The 22101-nt window shown below is 35.4% G+C and overlaps 1 pseudogene; it reads right to left on the reverse strand.

The window, feature by feature from the left end:
* LOC130829825 (ELL-associated factor 2-like) overlaps positions 1 to 20741 on the reverse strand; it is a 30063-nt pseudogene extending 9322 nt beyond the window's left edge.
* Positions 20742 to 22101: the final 1360 nt, after the last annotated feature.

Consider the following 22101-nt stretch of genomic DNA (forward strand, 5'->3'; position numbering starts at 1 on the left):
AAAAACAGGCACATAGATCAGTGGAACAGAATAGAGAGCCCAGAAATAAACCCACACACTTATGGTCAATTAATCTATGACAAAGGAGCCATGAATATATTATAGAGAAAAGACAGTCTCTTCAATAAGTGGTGATGGGAAAACTGGACAGTTACATGTAAATGAATGAGATTAGAACATTTCCTAATATCATAAACAAAAATAAACTTAAAATGGATCAAAGACGTAAATATAAGACCTGAAACCATAAAACTCCTAGAAGAGATCAAAGGCAGAACATTCTTTGACATAAATTGTAGTAATATTTTTTGGATCTGTTTCCTAAGACAAAAGAAACAAAAGCAAAAATAAATGGGACCTAATTAAACTTAAAAGCTTTGCACAGCAAAGGAAACTAATGAGAAAATGAAAAGACAACCTCTGGAATGGGAGAAAATATTTGCAAATGATATAACTAATAGGAAATTAATATCCAAAATATAACAGCTCATACAACTCAATATCCAAAAAAACCCAAACAACCTGCTTAAAAATGGGCAGAAGACTGGAATAGACTTTTCCCAAAGAAGATATACAGATGGCCAACTGGCACATGAAAAAATGTTTAGTATCACTCAACATGGAAGAAACGCAAATCAAATCCACAATGAGCTGTCACCTCACACCTGTCAAAATGGCTATCATCAAAAAGTCTACAAATAATAAATGTTGGCAAGGAATGTGAGAAAAGGGAACTATAGTATACAGTTGGTGGGAACGTGGATTGGTGCAGCCATTATGGAAAACAGTACAGAGGTTCCTTAAAAAAAGAAAAAACAGAATTACCATACGATCCAGCCATCCTATTCCTGGGTATATATCCAAAGAGAACAAAAACACAAATTCGAAAAGATACATGCGCCCCAATGTTCATAGCAGCATTATTTACAATAGTCAAGATATGGAAGCAACCTAAGTGTCCATTAACAGATAAACAGAGAAAGGAGATGTGGTATGTGTGTGTATATATGTGTATGTATGTGTGTATATATATATATGTATATGCATATACAATGAAATATTACTCAGCCACAAAAGAATGAAATTTTTCCATTTGCAACAATGTGGGTGGACCTAGAGGCTATTATGCATGATGAAATAAGGCAGACAGAATAAGATAAATACTGTATGTTATCTCATATGTGGAATCTAAAAAATTTAAAAAAGAAATGTATATAACAAAACAGAAATGGACTCACATATACAGAGAACAAACTAGTGGTTACCCATGGAGGGGTAACACAAGGGTACGGGATTAAAACATACAAACTACTATGTATAAAACACATTTTAAAAAGGATATATTGTATACAACAGTGAAATATAGCTATTATTTTGTAATAACTTTAAATGGATTATAATCTATAAAAATATTGAATTACTATGTTGCATACCTGAAACTAACACAATATTGTAAATCAACTATACTTCAATTAAAAAAAGAAAAATGTCTTTTGTTGATAGATGCTTTGCTACATAGCACATGGCCAGCTGTTTTTTGTTTTGTTTTGTATTTTTTAATTTCACATCAACTTGAAAAACATGCATATCTCAAACTGTGTGAGTTCTATTACATGTCTACTTAGTTCAAATTTCTTAATGCTGTTTTGCAAATCTTACTAATTTTGGGGTTGCCTGAATCTATCAATTAGCAAGAAGGGTATACTAAAAATCTCCTACTATGAAGTGAATTTATACATTTCTCCTTGGAATTACATTAAATGCTTGCCTTATTCATATCTAGGCATACTCTTGTAACCCTTCACAGTGTCAGACATTGCAGGAATGAAACTATTAAATTTTAGAAAAAAATATCTTTTAATCTTAACATTTAAACTTTGAAAACATTAGGGGGTCTCATCCATTTTTCATAGATGTATTGGCCACCATATATATTATGTTGTGAGACAGACTTAAGTTCAGAAAAAAATTTTTACATGTGATAAAAATGGCTTTTCAAAGCTAGAAGATTTAAAGAACAAATAAACAGAGATGAACAATACAATAATAGAAATGAAAAATACACTAGAAGGAATCGACAGCAGAATAAATAAGGCAGAAGAACGAATAAGTGAGCTGGAAGACAGAATGGTGGAAATCACTGCCATGGAATAGAATAAAGAAAAAATAATGAAAAGAAACGAGGACATTTTAAGAGACCTCTGGGACAACATTAAATGCACCAACATTCACGTTATAGGGGTCACAGAAGGAGGAGAGAGAGAAGGGGCCTGAGAAAATGTTTGAAGAGATAATTGCTGAAAACTTCTGGACCATGGGAAAGGAAACACTCAAGTCCAGGAAGCACAGAGAGTCCCATCAGAGGATAAAGCCAGGGAGGAAAATGCCAAGACACATATTATTCAAGTTGACAAAAACTAAAAAAAAATAGAAAATATTAAAAGCAACAAGGGAAAAGCAACAAATAACATACAAGGGAATCCCCAAAAGGTTATTAGTTGATTTTTCAGCAGAAACTCTGCAGGCCAGAAGGGAGTGGCATGATACATTTAAAGCAATGAAAGGGGAAAACCTACAACCAAGAATACTCTACCCAGCAAGGCTCTCATTCAGATTTGATGGAGAAATCAAAAACTTTACAGATATGCAAAAGCTAAGAGAATTCAGAACCACCAAACCAGCTTTACAACAAATGCTAAAGGAACTTCTCTAGGTGGGATAAAAAAGCTCACAACTAGAAACAAGAAAATTAGCAATGGGAAAGCTCATCAATAAAGGGAAACATACAGTAGAGGTAGGAAATCATCCACACACAAATATGATATCAAAACCAGCAATCATGAGAAGAGGAGAGTACCCATGCAGGATATTAGAAATGCATTTGAAATTAAGAGACCAGAAACAAAACAATCTTGTATATATATAGACTGCTATACCAAAACCTCATGGTGACTGCAAACCAAAAATTTACAATAGATACACACACAAAAAAGAAAATGCAATCCAAGCACAACACTAAGGATAGTCATCAAATCACAAGAGAAGAGAACAAAAGAAGAAGGAAAGAAAAAAGGCCCCCCAAAACAAATCCTAAACAATTAACAAAATGGCAATAAGAACCTACATACTGATAGTTACCTTAAGCAGTTCTAAGAGGGAAGTTTACAGCAATACAATCTTACTTCACAAAACAGGAAAAAATCTCAAATAAACAACCTAACTTTACACCTAAAGCAACTAGCCAAAGAAGAGCAAACAAAACCCAAAATTAGTAGAAGGAAAGAAATCATAAAGATCAGAGAAGAAATAAATGAAATAGAGACGAGGAAAACAATAGAAAAGATCCATGAAACTAAAAGCTTGTTCTTTGAAAAGATAAACAAATTTGATAAACCTTTAGCAAGACTCATCAAGAAAAAAACAGAGAGGGCTCAAATCAATAAAATTAGAAATGAAAAAGGAGAAGTTACAACTGAATCCACAGAAATACAAAGGATCATAAGAGACTGCTACAAGCAAATACATACCAATAAAATGGGCAATGTGGAAGAAATGGACAAAGTCTTAGAAAGGTACAATCTTCCAAGACTGAACCAGGAAGAAACAGAAAATAGGAACAAGCACTGAATCACAAGTACTAAAATTGAACCTGTGATTAAAAAACTTCCAACAAACAAAAGTCCAGGACCTGATGGCTTCACAGGTGAATTCTATCAAACATTTATAAAAGAATTAACACCTATACTTCTGAAACTAAATTGCAGAGGAAGGAATACTCCCAAACTGATTCTATGAGGCCACCATCACACTAATACCAAAACCATACAAAGATACCACAAAAAAAGAAAACTACAAGTCAATATCACTGGTGAACAAAGATGCAAAAATCTTCAACAAAATATTAGCAAACTGAATCCAACAATACATTAAAAGGATCATACACCACGATCAAGTGAGACTTATCCCCAGGATGCAAGGATTTTTCAATATTCACAAATCAATCAGTGTGACACACCACATTAACAAATTGAAGAATAAAAACAATATGATCATGTGAATAGATGCTCAAAAAGCTTTTGACAAAATTCAACACCATTTATGATTAAAACTCTCCAGAAAGTGGGAATAGAGGGAACAGACCTCAACATAATAAAGGCCTTATACAGCAAACACACAGCTAACATCATACTCAGTGGTAAAAAGCTGAAAGCATTTCCTTTAAGATCAGGAACAAGGCAAATATGTCCACTCTTATCACTTTTATTCAATATAGTTTTGGAAGTCCTAGCCACAGCAATCAGAGAAGCAGAAAAAATAAAATGAATCCAAATTGCAAAAGAAAAATTAAAACTGTCACTTTTTGAATGACATGATTTTATACATAGAAAATCCTAAAGATGCTACCAGAAAACTATTACACCTCATCAATGAACTTGCTAAGGTTGCAGGATACAAAATTAATACAAAGAAATATCTTGCATTCCTATACATTAACAATGAAAATCAGAAAGAGAAATTAAGGAAAGAATCCCATTTACCACTGCATCAAACAGCATAAAATGCCTAGGAATAAACCTACCAAAGGAGACAAAAGACCTGTACTCAGAAAACTATAAGACACTGATGAAGGAAATCAAAGATGACACAAACAGATGGAAAGATATACCATGTTCTTGGAATAAAAGAATCAATATTGTCCAAATGACTACCCAAGGCAACCTATAGATTCAACGCAATCCCTATCAAACTACCAATGGCATCTTTTACAGAACTAGGACAAAAATTTTTAAATCTGTATGGAAACACAAAAGACCCCAAAGAGCCAAAGAAATCTTAAGAAAGAAAAACAGAGCTGGAGGAATCAGCCTCCCTAACTTCAGACTATACTACAAAGCCACAGTAATCAAAACAGTATGGTACTGGCACAAAAACAGAAATGTAGATCAATGGAACAGACAGAAAGCCCAGAAATAAACCCACGCACCTATGGTCAATTAATCTACGACAAGGAGGCAAGAATATACAACAGAGAAAAGACAGTCTCTCCAATAAATGGTGCTGGGAAAACTAGACAGCTACATGTAAAATAATGAAATCAGAACACTCCCTAACACCATACACAAAAATAAACTCAAAATGGATTAAAGACCTAAATGCATGACCAGATACTATAAAACTTCTCGAGGAAAACACTGGCAGAACACTCTTTGACATAAATCACAGCAATATCTTTTTGGAGCCACCTCTTAGAGTAAAAAAAAAAAAAAAGTAAACAAATTGGACCTAATTAAACTTAAAGGCTTTTGCACAGCAAAGGAAACCACAATCAAAATGAAAAGACAACCCACAGAATGGGAGAAAATATTTGTGAACAAAGCAACAGACAAGGAATTAATTTCCAAAACAAACAGCTCATGCAGCTCTGTATCAAAGAAAGAAAGAAAGAAAAAAAGAAAGAAAGAAAGAAAGAAAGAAAGAAAGAAAGAAAGAAAGAAAGAAAGAGAGAGAGAAAGAGAGAGAGAGAGAAAGAAAAGAAAAGAAAACAATAAAAAAATGGGCAGAAATCTAAATAGGTATTTCTCCAAACAAAACATACAGATGGCCAAGAAGCACATGAAAAGATGTTCAACATCGCTGATTATTAGAGAAATGAAAACTAAAACTACCATGAGGTATCACCTCATACCCGTCAGGAGGATGATCAAAAGTCTATAATCAATAAGTACTAGAGAGGGTGTGTAGAAAAAGGGAACCCTCCTACACTGTTGGTGGGAATGCAAATTGATACCAACATTATGGAGAACAGTATGGAGGTTCCTTAAAAAAACTAAAAACAGAATTACCATGTGATCCAGCAATCCCACTCCTGGGCATATATCCCGAGAAAACCATATTTTGAAAAGATAAATGTTCCCCAATGTTAATTGCAGCAATATTTACAATAGCCAAGACATAGAAGCAACCAAAATGTCCATCATTAAGGTATTCTTTTAAATCTATATGGAACCTAGATGTATATCAACACAGGAATGGATAAAGAAGATGTGGTACAAAATCAACCGGTTTGCAAGGCAGAAATAGAGACACAGATGTAGAGAACAAACATACGGACACCAAGTGGGGAAAGTGGGGAGGGTTGGGGGGGAATGAAGTGGGAGATTGGGATACCAAATTGTACGCTCTAAATATATGCAGTTTATTGTATGTTAACTGTATCTCCATAAAAAAAAAAAAGATGTGGTACATATATAATGGAATATTACTCAACCATAATAAAGGATGAAATAATACCATTTGCAGCAACATGGATGGACCTAGAGATTATCATACTTAGTGAAGTAAGTCAGACAAAGACAAATATCATATGATATTGCTTATATGTGAAATCTAAAGAGATGATACAAATGAACATATTTACAAAACAGAAACAGACACAGACTTTGAAAACAAACTTATCATTACCAAAGGGGAAAGGGGAGGGGAGGGATAAATTATGTTTTATATATAGTAAATATATAAAACATAATCAACAAGGACCTACTTTATAGCACAGGGAACTATGCTCAATACTTTGTAATAACCTGAATGGGAAAAGAATTTGAAAAAGAATAAATATAAGTGAATCACTTTGCTGTATACCTGAAAATAACACATCGTTGTAAATAAACTATACCCCAATATAAAATAAAAATTAAAATTAAAAAATGGTTTTTCATACCAGCAGAAGAAATATTGGCTTATTCAATAAATGGATATTGATACATACTCTTTTTCAATACTATATTTGTTGATTCTCTATCAATATCTATGTAATTACACTGTTGAGGAGGAAGGAAATTTAGATTCTTATTTCTTAAACTAGAATTCCAGATAGCTCAAACATGTAAATGTAAAAATTAAATCACAGAAACACCAGTACAACTGCCAGACATATAATCATAAACTTGAAAAAGTGATTCAACCATAGCAGTAGGCACTGGCATAGTAGGGCCAAGAAAATATTTAAAAGAAGATAGTCTACGGAACACACTATACAAATATCTCAAGGTAAATTCTTACACAAAGTTAGACCTTATGCTTGGATCACCTTAACTTACCCTCTTCAATACAATATTTTTATTAAGGTCTCTGCTGAAAAACTACCACATAAAGGAACTTCTTTTTGTATTGTAAAATTATTGTTTAAGATATTATATGGCTTAATTCTCTGAAGAACAGGTTCCATACACTGAATTCCCTTTAGAATTTAGTAGCAAGGGAGAGTCCAAAACATTGGAATCTGTCTCTTAGATAATACAAAATATACAAATATACTACTTAAGTGTTCATTTTTGTGTTAGTGGATAGGATGCTCAGATATAAACTTAATGCTTTAATAATTAGCAAATTTGCTTCCTCTTCCCTCCAATACCTTGATTTTCTGCTCCAGATTCTTACTGTACACATATATGAAATGACATCATGATTAAATTCCATTTTGGAAGCAGATTTCACAATAAAATAAAATTCAAGATTCTTTATAGCAACGGGGTTCTGAGCTTACATTTTCCTTATTATTTGTAAAGGGAACACTAATATAATAGGGAACTAATACTATACTGGGCCTAGAAGGGGGCAAGTGGAAATGGAGAGCTGTATGCAAGTTATGAAGGCAAAGTGTAGAAGCAAATAAACATTGGTGACCAGAGTCTTACTCCTACCACAATCACTACAACACAAACACTCAAACTGCAGCTAGAATGGAGATTTAAGTCTCCTTACTTTCAAAAGGACTGTGCCTCCCTAGAAACACTTTCCTGCTGAGGAGTGAGCAGGAATTCAGAAGAACTTGTCTGCTGCTTTGGCCACATCTCCTCACTTCACTATTGGTTTAGCTACATCTTACACATCTATAGTCTGGCTACATATTGAAAACCCTCAAAAGGAAGACCATGTAAAGAACTGAATCTGAATCATCACAATTGTCAGAAAGAAGAAAACTCCAGTTACACATATCTAAACAGCTAATTTTTCCTCTGAATTATAAAAAATATAAATTCTGCTATACAGACAAAGGCTTATGTACGTAACACCTGAAATCATAAACTACACTTTTCCCCTAGAAAAACCTATAACAAAAAAACATTATGTTTTTAGAATTCTATAGTTACCTGTCAAGTAAAATGAAAATTTTCCCTTAACATTTATTAATAGTTTCTTGTAATAGGACATTATATACACACAGATTTTACCTCTTTCAATATCATCCATCGGAGATGCTGGGGACATCTTGCCTTCGGGTGGAGAACGTTTTACAAGATTGGGAGTCCTACTTGAATTCCGCATTTGTTGCTGCTGCTGCTCTATACGATACTGAATTTTACTTCCTTCAACTCTGCAATTAAGAATATCAAAAGGTCAAGACACATATGAGGATTGCAATATAACAAAAATTTCAACTTACAAAGCTACTAAAATTGACCACTTCTTCTTCTTCCTAGAGATCTTTAAAATGATGTTCAAGGATTAAAGCATTAATTTAATTCATTATTTAACACTTATTGAGCCCTACTATAGGCATGGTGTACACACAGATCCACTGAGGGGTACAAATGTTAATAAAAACAAAATCACCGCTCAAAATTGAAGAGATAAGACATATACAAATAACTAAAACAAAATGAAATTATATATGTGTATAATAGGTACAATATATTCCCTAAATTCTGAAATTATCATTTCTGTTAAAATTAAATCACTCCCACATTTCTCATTCATAACGTAAAGACGTTATTAAAGGAGATTTGTATACTTTCCCTTCAATAATTTAAAAAAAAAGTATCTAATACAACTATGCTTGACTTTGCCTCTCCCATTTCCAGTCACCAAATCCTGTTAGTTCTTTCTTCACAAACTATTTAGAACTTCATTGTTCTCTTCATTCCTACTCTAAAAAATCATGGTTTATGCATTTTTCTGTTTCCCACATTGTTTCATTTAAATTGATTTGCTTGGTGGATTTACATTTCAAAACTAGAATGTAAGCATGTTAATCCCTGGTTAAAAAAATTTAATATGCAACCACCATCAATAAGACAATGTCCTAATTTCACAGTTAATATTGAAGACAACCTACCATTACAACTTGCCTCTAGAATACTTCCAACCTCATCCCCCACTTTCTAATACTTGTACACAGGCAAAGAAATTAATCTCTGTTCCATTCAAGCAAGTCTCACTCATAGGTTCCAAATAAGTCAGACATATTCCTGCCTTGTTTACATCCTCATGTTCTCTCTGATCAATTAAATCAGTATTTTCCAAACTTTCCTACCAAAAAAAAAAAAAATCACCTGGGAGGAGGTGATAATTAAAACAAAACAAAAAACAAAAAAGCTTCCTAGGCTCCTTCCCTGATCTGATCTGTAGTTGAATTTGGGAACTCATATGTTTAACATGCACCCGAAGGTAATTCTTATCACCATGTATGTTTGGGGGAAAAAAGCCCTAAATCTTAACATCCTCTTAAGGTACATCAATAAAGGCTCAATGAATGCTCTGATGAACCATACTTTCTCCCTTCCTTTAATTCCTAAAACAACTTTTGTCTATACTATTAATATTCATACTGTTTTTAGAGCACATTCCTTATGCTACACGTTAATTAATGCACTGCCTATTTCCAAAAATAATTTGAGTGGCTATATTCTCTTATTGACTTTTTTAATGGAATTATCTGTTAATCCAATTAAAATGTGGTAGTTTCAATGTTAGTATTTGTATAGGAAATTCTCCTTTTCCTTGCCTCACATTTTTTAGGTGCTTCATAAAATTTTACTCCTGATAATGAAGTTATTTTGGATAGTATATTACGGCTCTTTTCAGTCCAATTCTACAAAAGTTTCTACAATAGAATAAAAGATATATCTACATATAAGAAAACATTTAGAAACAAAACAAGCTTTTATATAGGGAGAAATGGTAAAAGCTTCTGGCTGAAGGACCTTCATCAAATTTAAACTTGGAAAAAGATCAAAATAGTTTTGTACCACACAGAAATAACCCTTATATAATAATGTGACTTAATCCAATAACTTTTTCACTGACATTTTCTTAGCAATTTATGTGTTGATAATATAATTTATTTCATTAACCTCATACCTTCCTTTTTTTACACTGATGTTGCTGCCAAGTTTTTCTAGTCGACGTATCATGGTCAATAATCAAAATGCATTCTCTTAAGTAAGGTTTCTTTGAACCTTTGAAAACAGTTACTGGTGTAGATGAACCCTGTTTAAAAAGTTAATTATTATTACCTGAAATTTATCACAGAAATTCAGTTGAGAGGGCCTTTGAGATCCTCCATCTTTCTCAATCTTTTCATATATTGTACATCAAGTCACCTAACTACCTAAATTTACTACTCTGGCAATAAGGAGTACACTAAAAAAGACAGATGAAGAGAGGCTGAGATCTCAAAGGGATCCCTTGATCCTTTACTCCCTTGAGAAAAGGAAATAGAGGAAGTAGTTGCCCTGAGCCAGTAAAGATTTGTTTCACAAATCTTTGTAGATTTGTAGATTTGGTCTACCACAGGAAATTGGGATTCAATTCTAATATAACCAATATAATTTACAATAAAGGAATAAAAGTCCTGAATTATATTTCCTACACCTCCTCTTCTTCCTTCCTAAATTTAATTTTTTTAATTTGGCATTTTATGAAAGGGGTATTTACTATGTAGATTAAGGAAAATGAATGTATCAAGGAACATGTTACATTAAACCCACTGATTAATTTTAGCACCCTTAAAAGTGGGACAACCAGAGATTATATGCTTCATGACGTGATATAAAATAAAGTACACAGCATCATATACTTAACATGTAAGCTAAATAAAAGTAAGAGATACTAAGATTCCATAAACATGCAAACAAAAAGAAAACAAAGATGGCAATAGTAATATTAAACAAGGTGGTATTTAAGCTTAAAATCACAAAAACAAGGCTTAAAAGGTTTATTATACAATGACAATAAATATAATTCATTTAAAATATAACTGTAATAGGACATTAAAATAGGAGTCTAGTCCTAAAATAAGCTGAAGTCCCAAGAAAGTGGTAGGCTATTTTCTCATGGGAGCTAAATAAACTCAAAGGAAAGAATCAGACTAGGTTCATCTTGGAAAGCACTTTGACCAACAGGGTCATCTAGAGTGGTACAGTAGCCATCAGATGTGTGGAACTCTCACAAGTCCAGGGTTTGAGGGCTATAGTTGTTGAGCAACCACTAGAGATGCATTCGTTGCATAATAGGAAGCATAGCTGGAAGCTTCCTGTGGGCTATTTCATCAAAGCCCACAAAAGTACCTCACAAGATAGCACTAAAAATATGCCAAACTTGGACAGCACCAATGACAGATCATAATAGTCAAACCGTTTCCTTTCAAAATTCAACATTTTAAAATTTTATAGCAGTCAACCATAGAGAATTGTTTACAAAAAAGAGAGATTTCTAAACGTCCAGTATTAACCCCCTTTATAGTCTTCATTTTGATTAGTGTCTTCTATTTGAGACTAGCAAAGCAAATGTAGAGGAGTGAGAATTAGAAAATCCACCCTATCAAAGAACCACCTTAAGGTACTCTTAAATGTGTAATAAAAGTTCTATTTTATGGAATGCCTCCAAGCTTTTAGGCATTTTCACCAAGATGATGAAAGCAAGTTGGTAAAGAAAATAGGAGAAACTAAATGCCTCAAACTAATAATCATACATTTCCACAAAACACCCACAAAATTAAGAACTGTGAAGAAATGTAAACCACCTACTTATTTAAAGAAGTTCTTTAATGAAGGGGGAAAACCCACAAAATTTGAGAATGTAATTTCTATTTTTCATTACAATTGTTCAAGGATTATATGCCCAGCAGGAAAAATAATTGCTCTTAGCAAGTGGTAATGTTAACAATTTTCTTCCATTCCAGCTATCTGAAAGAGCATTAAACATTTTTTTCTTTCTTTATCTGATTCCTAAATACCTTTCCATCTCCCACTATGTCCCCATATGCACCCTTTGCTACCTAGTCATAGTGGCTTATATGTAGTTCTTCAAATGTAACAGACTCTTTTGTTGCTTTGTCTTAGCCCACCTCTTTCTTTTTTCTGCCTAAGAGGTCCTTCTCTCTCTCCTTCAACTGGGTAATTTCAACTCATCTTCAAAACAGCATCTCCTGATGTCTCCTCTCCCTCCCCAGGCTGAATTACCTCTCTTTTGTACTCCCATAATATTCTGTGTACACCTTTATGATAGTCCTTACATTACTAAATTTTAATCAATTATCTTCTATCTTCCTCATTAAATGGTAATATTTTTTAGGACACCTACCATGTCTAGTCTACCTCTGTATTCTTTTTATTTATTTATTTTCTTGGCTGCACTGCACAGCATGCTGGATCTTAGTTCCCCAACCAGGGATCAAACCTATGTCACCCGCAGTGGAAGTGTGGAGTCTTAACCACTGAACTGCCAGGGAAGTTCCTAACCTCTAATATTAATAGCTACCTAGAAAGGACTTACCAGACAAAAAGTATATGCACATATGGTCTGTCTGTCCACCTGTCTCTCTTTCTCATGCACACATATACACACAAAAATACTGAGGCATTCTCATTTTGGACATATCTTTGGTGGGCTGAGGTGCAGAGGGAACTACTTTTTCCCAAATGACTTCTTTGCTATTTCATATATTTACAACTTGAAGTCTTGAAATTTTCCTCCTATAGTTGTCATTTCTTTAAGAAGTATTTTCAACTGAGGCCAAAATCGAACATGGTAGATGGTAGCACTTGACTAAAGAGGGATTATGTGTGAATGAAAAGGTTTGTTAATAAATGTAAGAATCCCCACCTGCTAGGAGTAGAAAAGCAATGCAAAGGATAAAGATGGAAGGATTGCAGCTTGAAAAAACAGTATTCTATGTGGCAAAGAAAAACTCAACTAAAATTCTGCAAACCAATCATCACTGATCAATCCTATAAACTGAGACCAGAATAACAGGTGGTGCTGTTATCCACCTGAGGCGTTTCAATAACTTTTAAAATTATGTGAATCATTTAGGTTTTTCTTTAATAAACTTTATTAAGCAAAAAGCCTTAGATTATTGGGTACTTAATTTCCAAACTATTTTAGAGACACCAGAATCTGAACACTTTTTAATAACAGAGTAAGACAAATGCTTACGTATATCCAATATCTCATACTGAATTGATTTTTCATTTCCTTCAGTTTCTGAGGGAGCAAATTAGAAATATACCATGAAATGCCCCCAGAAATTTAGTTAACATTAGGGAAACCTTCGGAGGCACCAAGTGATACAGTCTGACATAAAGGTGGGGTCTCAATGTAGTGTTGACTGATAAAAAGAAACAGATGGAAGACTAGAGAGAGGATAGAGAGCTTGCTTGCTATATCTCTAACCATGACAAAGCATCTCATAAACATATACAAGAGAATGTGGGTGAACTAGCAAAAACCATTCCTATTACAAAAATTAAAGCAAAGGAAAAAAATCTTAGGAAAGTCCAGTGTTGTCTATGTTAGTATATAAAGTTACAGTCGTGGTTTTTTTTGAGAATAGATCGAGTCAGTATAAAAGAAAAAAGAAACAAATTGAATGCTAAGAAATTTCTATCTCAAGGACTGAGAAAACTAGAGCATACAACAAAGAACTTGTACATTTATCTAAACAGTATTTGACAGTGTTACTTGGATAGATCTAAAAATTTTTGAAGTGGGCAAAACTTTTGGTAAAGGCCTCCCTGACCTAGGCTTTTTCTTTTCCAACCCATTCCCTAAGTTATTGCGAAAATCACTCCCAAGGCACAAATCTAATCATGTTAGCTCCCTGCTTAAGAACCTCTAATGGTTCTCTAATACCTACGAGATAAACTCCAAATTCTACATCACAACATAAAAGATTCTTTATAATCTGATCCCAATTTACCTTTCAATCATTTTTATTATTCTGTAATTTAGTATACTCATTTGTTTATTCCACAAAATTCTTGTCCTTTGTCCACTGGAGCCTTTCACATACTGTTCCTTTTCCCTAGAGTAACTACTTCTCTTATAACCAGTGAAATTCCACTTGTCCTTTAAGTCTCAGCCCAAATAGCATCTGCTTTGCGAAGCCTTTCAAGATTCCATCAGGCAGAGTATTTAATTCCATTTATGTGCTTAAACGGAATTTTGTCTGTGCTTTAATCTATAGCACTAGATGTTTATGTGGCTGTCTGCTATAACAGATTAGGACTAGATGGCAGGGAATATGTTATTATTCCTAGTTTAGAGAACAATATCTGGCTCATAATAGTGACTTAAGAAATATCTGTTTAGATCTCCAATGATTTCAACTTATTTAACATGATAGTTCTTGAAACTTACAAAGTAAATTTTAAGACGTGAAAATTGTTTTATTCAAGATAGTTTAAGATTGTTTTTGCTTTGCTGTACTTATTAATTACTTTAACTGACTACAACTACATGAATTGTGCAATTATTTTCATTTAAATTTCATGAAAATCCTGTAAAAACATCTCTTTAGTTTAAATATATAGAAATACTTCTATATTTGGTAAAGTAATTGTTACCTGTTCACCTTTGCCGACTTCAAGCTCTCCTTCACAGGAAGTATCAGTAGAAGGAGGTCTGAAGCCATCTACAAATAGATACAGATACAGATTTTTATAAGATGGAACAATGCCTGAATACCTGGATATCAAAAATATAAGCATGTTTCAGAGTGATAAAGCATTTTTCAATAGCCAGTAATTAAAATGACTTAGGAGTCTTAATATTACAAATAAACAAACAAAATACAATCTAGTTTATTTCTGTATGTATAATTTTGAGAAAAAAAGAAATAGTTACACTCTAAAAAAATATTCCTCACTTCATGATCCCTTGGGATCCTGTTTAGATCAAGATGAACTAGACTAAGATGTTCCACTGCTAAAAATGAAATAAAGTCGGTGTCTTCACAATTTGCTAAAAACCAATATCAGTAGAACTTTTTCAAATTTCAGGTTTTTTTCTCCCCTAAATTTTTCTTAAACCACCTTGGGCTCCTACGACCACTTGTCTGCTGTCCTAGCAGAATACAAAACGTATGAAAACACAGCAAACACATATTCCTGGGGAAATTTCAAAGAGAGCTTATTTAGTTTAACAGCTTGAGTTTTTCATGGATACATACACCACTAAAAGATGTGTAAGTTTAACCAAATCTGCCACTTCAGAAGAAATCAAAGTGTTTTCATTTTGAATTAGATCATAATTAAAGTGATGTCATTAAAACATATCACCTAAGGGAACTTAGGGTGCTGATATATTTTACATACTGAACAAGCTTAAAAACCTCTAAGATATGAAAGTCACTTAAAAATAATTCACATCAAATAATTCTGATACAGAATTCCTTCGCTATTGCCATGCTATCTTCTGATTTTTTTAAAGAGAGGCTGGTTACCCAGATTTTTGTATAAAAGATCTTGATTTCCAGGTATTTACAATTAATTCATGTTAAAGCAACAACTGTGTGGGTCAAGCAAAGCATCTCTAAACTCAAAATCAGCTGGGAGGCTGCAAATCTGTAACCTCTGTTTTAATGTTTAAAGATGGATTCTTTTCCTTTATATCATTACTTTTGATCTTCACAACTCTTTGAAATGAATATTCTCACCCATATTTTACTGATGGTGAACTCCTCTAAAGTAATGAAACCAGTAAAAGAGAAGTCAAGAATTCAAGCCACATACTCTACCCATTCCATATTATATAGCTTCTTTGCCTTAGATCCACAGTTCTCAACTTCTGTGTAGATGTGCGTGTGTCTGGAGGGATGGTGTCAGGAGATGAGGGTTAAGTCCCTATGGAAATCTAATGAAAATTATAGACCAGCTACAGATCCTCTCTGCATAAAAATGCATGTATGAACATACATATCAAATACTATATAACTCCAAGGGATGACCAACAAGCCCTTGAAGCCTATGCATAAATGCCTATAGTATGTGAGATACCAATAACAGACAGAAATGTACTCAAAATATCTACAGCTTTGCTTAATGATAAGCTGGAATTTATAACCAATAGGTCTATCAAAACTATTCTGAACCTATTTACATTCCTAATCATTACTGTTAGAATTAATAAATTCCACAGTTTATTACTTGTTATATTAATTGGTGTTGTCTTTTATTTACCTTCATACAACAAATTCTTTTTAACTATACAACTTGAGATTCAAGGGGTTAAATACAGCTCTAGAATTACAGAATTTGTTGAATAATCTCATGTTCATGCTTTCCATATGTTTTCTAGTGTCAAATGTATTCTCTTCTAAGTTGCTATGATGCCACACTAAATAGTTTCTTTCATTCTGTTCTTCTTGGTTTGGAAATCTCACCATTAATTTTATCATTTATTTATTTTCTCTGGATTTCCTTCATCTATGTTATCTTCTTCAGGTTTACAACACAATTACTTATATCACATAAAGAGTGGAAAAACATTTCCTGCTTTATTCTCAACACTTTTTCTGTCAGTGTTGATCACGTTTCTGACTATTTTGGCTGTAGCATCACACAATGTCAATATCTTCACAAGAGTCCACAAGTAGTATCATAAAGTTATTTCCTGGGATTTGAACTAATTCAACTAACTCCAAAACTCATACCCTTTCCATTATACCACACTAATCAGAAAACATTAACTGTAAATATAATTTTAATCCTATTAGTGTACTTTCTAATGTTTGCTCACACCAAAGCTTAGCAACCAGTTTTTTGGGAGTGGTTCCATTTGGGGCCTCAGACAATCATCCTTAGTCACTGTGCATGAGCTCATCATTTCATGACAGGAAAAAATGCTGTCATTTACAAGCTTAGAGATTTCAATCTTTACTCCTTTATCTGCATATAAATTGTAAAACTAGCACTAGTCCAAATCCAAAATTTATTTTAGTGGGTCCTACTGCTCAAACTCTTCTACCGAGTGAGCCATCTGCTATTAAGCATTTAGTTTACCATTTTTTATTATTATTTTTTTGGCTAAGACCTTTTTTTTTTAATCTATTTTTAAATTTTTTGGCTGTACCCCACGGCACATGGGATCTCAGTTCCCTGACCAGGGATCAAACTCGTGCCCCCTTCATTGGAAGTTCCAAGTCTTAACCACTGGGCCACCAAGGAAGTCCCAAGTTTATCATTTATAGAACATTCCATGTCTTCCCTACCACATGCCAGATTACCTTTTTGATAGGTTTTAATGCCAAACCCTGATAAACGCTTTTTGAAAGCCTAAGTAAAGTACATTTCTTGGCACTCTGCATACATACATGAATATAACACTTCAAGAATAAGGTGACTACTAATTATTTTTCACCATGCACCAAATACTGTGCTAGGTTGTTTATACTATCTTATTTAATCCTGAAGCTCTGAAATTTAGATATTAATATTACCATTTTACATTTAAGAAAACAGGATGAAAGCTTAGAGAATGTTCCCAAGGTTATATTTACATATATAGGTGGTGGAGGTCAGAATTCACATCCAGGTTTTTCTAAAACCTCAGCATATTGAACAGGCATAAGTACTCAAGTACATAAAGATAGAATACTATTTTCTCCCAGCTAACATTGATTTGAGTGTTTCTCATATATTAGGTCCATCCTGAAGGGGATTAATAGTTATAAACCTCCAGTTATATAAGAAACAAGTCACAGGGATATAATATACAGCATAAGGAACATGGTCAGTAATATTGTAATAACTTTGTATAGGGAGAGATGGTTACTAGACTGACCGCGGTGATCATTTCATAATGCATGCAAATGTCAAATCATTATGTAAGACACCTGAAACTAACATAATATTGTGTCAACTGTTTCAATAAAAAAAATTCAAATAAATAAAAGTCATGCTAAAATATATTTGAATCATCCTTAAAATTATCATGATACTTTCAATACATATTTTCACAACCTTATCTGTTAAAAAGACTTAGAATATTCTATTTATATTTAGTGAATGAATGAAAGCTTCAAGCATTATGTAAAACTGATACTGAAAATGTATTTTTTACATACTTATCAATATAAGGGCATTTCATAATTTTAGTACAAAATGATACAATGGTTGAATTTATTGCTTCATTCTATAGACAAGATGAGCTCAGCAACTTCAAGTGAATTGTCTACATTACACAGTTAATAGAGAAGTTGAAAGTAATGTATTATATGTGTGTATTTCTGTTCTGCTTCATTACAGAGCTTAAACATGAGTATATTTTTTAAAAACAGAAACAAAGTTCTTCTTCAGTCTCCCTGAGGAAAAAATATACCTTTATATACAGTAGTGATAATTAAAAACAATAAACATTTTTGTTTCCAGAAAGAAAAATGTACAATTTTTTAAAAAATAAATAAACACATCAGGTCCACCTGCCTGTATGAAAGTCTATAGTTTCCATCCCTCAATCTGAGTCCTTAAGGATGAGAATCATATGGGAAATGAACCTATCCTCAAGGATATGATTGGTTTTATTTTAATAAATCTAGAAAGGTTCTGTCTGCTTCAACAAGAATAAAATTAAGGGCTGAAAACCTTTCTAATGACTTCCACAGGACTAAAAGTATATTCAAACATCTGGGTTTATTGTGGTTATTGTTGTTTTGTTTATTTTCATTTTTGTAACTGGATCATCCAATACTGTGATTCTGAAGACATAATTCCAGCACTTTGAGAACTTTTATAAATAGAAGGCTTTGAAGCACCTGCAAAGTGCTTTTTGAAGGCTATTTCTTACTCACTTAATTTGGGGCTTATACCCTTAAACAGAGACTATATACCCAAGTTACATGAAAATATATTCTTGAGCAAATTTGTATAATCTCAAACCTCATAATTAAAAAAAAATGTATACTAAGACTACTGCATATCTGAGAAAGAAGAGGAAAGAAGATGGAAGTTATTATTTCAGAGAAAGGCATGGAGAAACTAGATAAGCACTATATCATACTTTTGGAAAATGGGACTGAAGAAGGAGAGAAACTGCACAGCCAGCACTAGCTCAAAGTCTTGGACCACAAAGTATGGTGAAGATCTATTTGCAAATATCTTCCCCACTTATTCTATCAACTGGATATTAATTTTGCTTAAAAAAACTCCTTTCATAAAATGTAAATATACCCTTGGAGAGTTAAACCTATTGGTTCTTCACACCTTTCTGTGAGTTACTGTAATTAGATTGTGTACAACTTAAGTAAACTTTTGGAGAATGTGAGTTTTAATTGAAGCATGGAACACTTCAGAGTAAAAACCATAAAGATCTCTGAACAGTCTAAGGACAGAATGACTGAGAAGGGTGGAATGATGAGACACTAAGGAAGGGCAGGGCTAGGAAGAGGAATTGAAAAAATATCTACTTTACAGTTTTGCCACAGAAAAATAAGAGGTTATGATTCAATGATTTCAAAGTTTCCTTCCCACTCTATAATTCTATGAGGACTATTATGCAAAGAATGAACATTTTACACACCAAATCATAATATACTATATCTTCCTTCCTGGAATCTACACCATCCAACTATTAAAGCAAAAGAGTTCCATTTTCTATCCCAACAACATAAAAGAGAAAAATGTATTAAAACTAGTTCCATAGGACAAAGGAAAACCAAAAGGTGAAATCATAGGGGGTAATTAACTTTCTAATAAATTATCACCCTTCAATACTGTGATAATGAGCATTTGATAAATGACTGAATGAAATTGGGTGTCCAAAAGAGATACAGATTATTAGAATGGTCCAGACTCTTTCCCCAGGAATACACTAAATAAGAACCCTCATCAGTCAGAGACACTAACAGTAAAGAAAGGAGAGAATGTTTCCCTACCAATCTAAAGGCATTTTTCCGTTCCCATTTTCCTTTGCCCCCTTCCATTGGTCACCTTATTACAGCTGTTCCTTGAATAACACCCAGGGGTCTGCACTTCAGGGGTCCACATACATGTGGATTTTTTCCAATAGAGTATCTGTATTTTCATCTAACAGATCTTTACATTAATGAAGTGTGGGGAAAGTGTGTGTTCCATTAGAGATCACAATACGTGTAATCAAAAGAACTAGAGTTTGAGTCCTGATTCTACCCAAATGCTTTCAGCCTCTGGACCTTGGGTGAATCACGTATCAACTCCGTTTCTGAGGCGGAAACAGCAGTCCGTGTGTTTTCCACTGCGCGGGGTGGACGCCCCTAAGCCCTGCGTGCTTTACGGGTTACCTGTCCTTTCCCTTCCACCTCTGCATGATCCACCCGTCACGTCTGACTCCGTCCACAGTCACCCCCGCAGACCTCCTCCACAGGGCGTCCCTTTCTACCTGCCGGTCTGAAAGCTCTCTGCTCACCATCACCCGCACCTGCTCCACCCGGCTGCTCCCACCCGCCCCTAGCACTCCGCACAGGACAGCGGGTCGCGCCGGGCACCCCATTCTCCCACAGAATCGGGGGTTCTGTGCGAACACGACCTGGACAGGGCTGCGCTTCCGCACCCCCAAACCCAGCGCTCTCCCCTTCCCCCCCGGGGTCGTCCTCACTCACAGCGCACAGTGTGGAAGGCGCAGCGTGGCTGCTTCTCAAAACTCTCCCCTAACTTGAGAACCCGCTCGCGACTGTCCGTTTGCGAAGGTCCCGCTGCTCCATTCATCCTTCTCCACCGGCTCTGGCTTCGCCTCGGCAACCCGCACTCGCTACCATCTGCCCACTCAGCCTGAAGCAGCTGCACTCGCAGCCGTGGGCGCAGCCACCACAGACTCCGCCCCGCGCCCGCCGAGCGCGGGCCCCCCGGGCGCCTCTCGCGTGCTGATTGGCTTCCCGGGGGGGCGCCCCGCCCCTCGGCCCCTAGGCTCCGGGTCCAGCTGCCAGGTCCCCCTTCCCACGCGGCGACGCACGCTGTTGCCGGGAGGCCGCGCTTCTGAGGTACGCGGTGGGAGCGGGGTTTTTTGATGGAGCGACACAAGGCGTCGGCTGTGGAAGGAGGGCGCCCCGGGATACACGGAGGCCCGGCCGGCAAGCTTCTGGACCAGGCGACCCGTCTTGTAGGGGCCCTTACAAGGAGACTCGGCCTGCTCCTTTCTGTGGAAATTCAGTGTGGAAACTGAGGCGGGGGAGGGGCGGAGCCTGGGCTCGAGGCCTGATGTCTTGTCGAGGCCTGGTGTCTTCATAGCGGTGGTCCATGTACCTGACTGGAGGCGATGCTGTTACCTCAGCAGTCGTTGTTTGACCTTCTGTTCCAGAGGAAGTTCCTGGTGGTATAAGGCCTGGGATAGGGGGAGGGGGGTGACGTAGGGGGAGGGGGGTGATGTGGGGGCAGGGGGAATGCAGAAGGGCGGGTAAAAAAGATCCAGAGTTAGGAACGGCAGATATTTTGGATCACTTGCAGCTAGATTGTGTTGGGTTGCCTTCTTCATTTATTTCCTTCACAGTGATGGGTGGAGGTGGTAATGGCAGGGCCCTGAAGAGGAGATTTCCCAAAGATCAAGGCCAGAGCTTGTGCTCTGGCAACCAGGTAGTAGCATTAATAATTGAAAAATAATTGTCTTTTTTTTTCTTGTCAAAAGTTCGCGATTTTGTTGCCAGTATCTTGGCTCTCTATGCACCCATGCTGGATAAAATACAGAGACAGGGATTTGGAAGATAAATAGAGAAGCTTTTCATTTTCTTTGCCAGGGAAAGGGAAGACACTGTAGGCTAGCCCCTGAAGAACTGTGCTCCGCTCCTTGGGGAATCAGAGAAGAGTTTATAAGAGGGGCTTGGTGTTGGGGGTGTATGATGAGAATGAAAGTAGTGAAGGGCTTGCATTTCTTTTCTTCTGCAAATTCATGGCCAAAGCTGGCATCAGTGGCTCAGCAACCGGGTCTGGTGTCCCTTAAGTTATATGCCTTTGACTTTCTTTCTGAACTGAGGGGTGATACAGGAGTGTAGGAGGAGAAGAAATGCTGGGTGCAAAGGGCAGTTTGTATGGAGTCAGAGAGTAATCAGCTTTGTGAGGGACAGGTCTAGCTATA

Source organism: Hippopotamus amphibius, chromosome 10 (genome assembly GCF_030028045.1).
Source record: "Hippopotamus amphibius kiboko isolate mHipAmp2 chromosome 10, mHipAmp2.hap2, whole genome shotgun sequence".
Lineage (NCBI taxonomy): Eukaryota > Metazoa > Chordata > Mammalia > Artiodactyla > Hippopotamidae > Hippopotamus > Hippopotamus amphibius.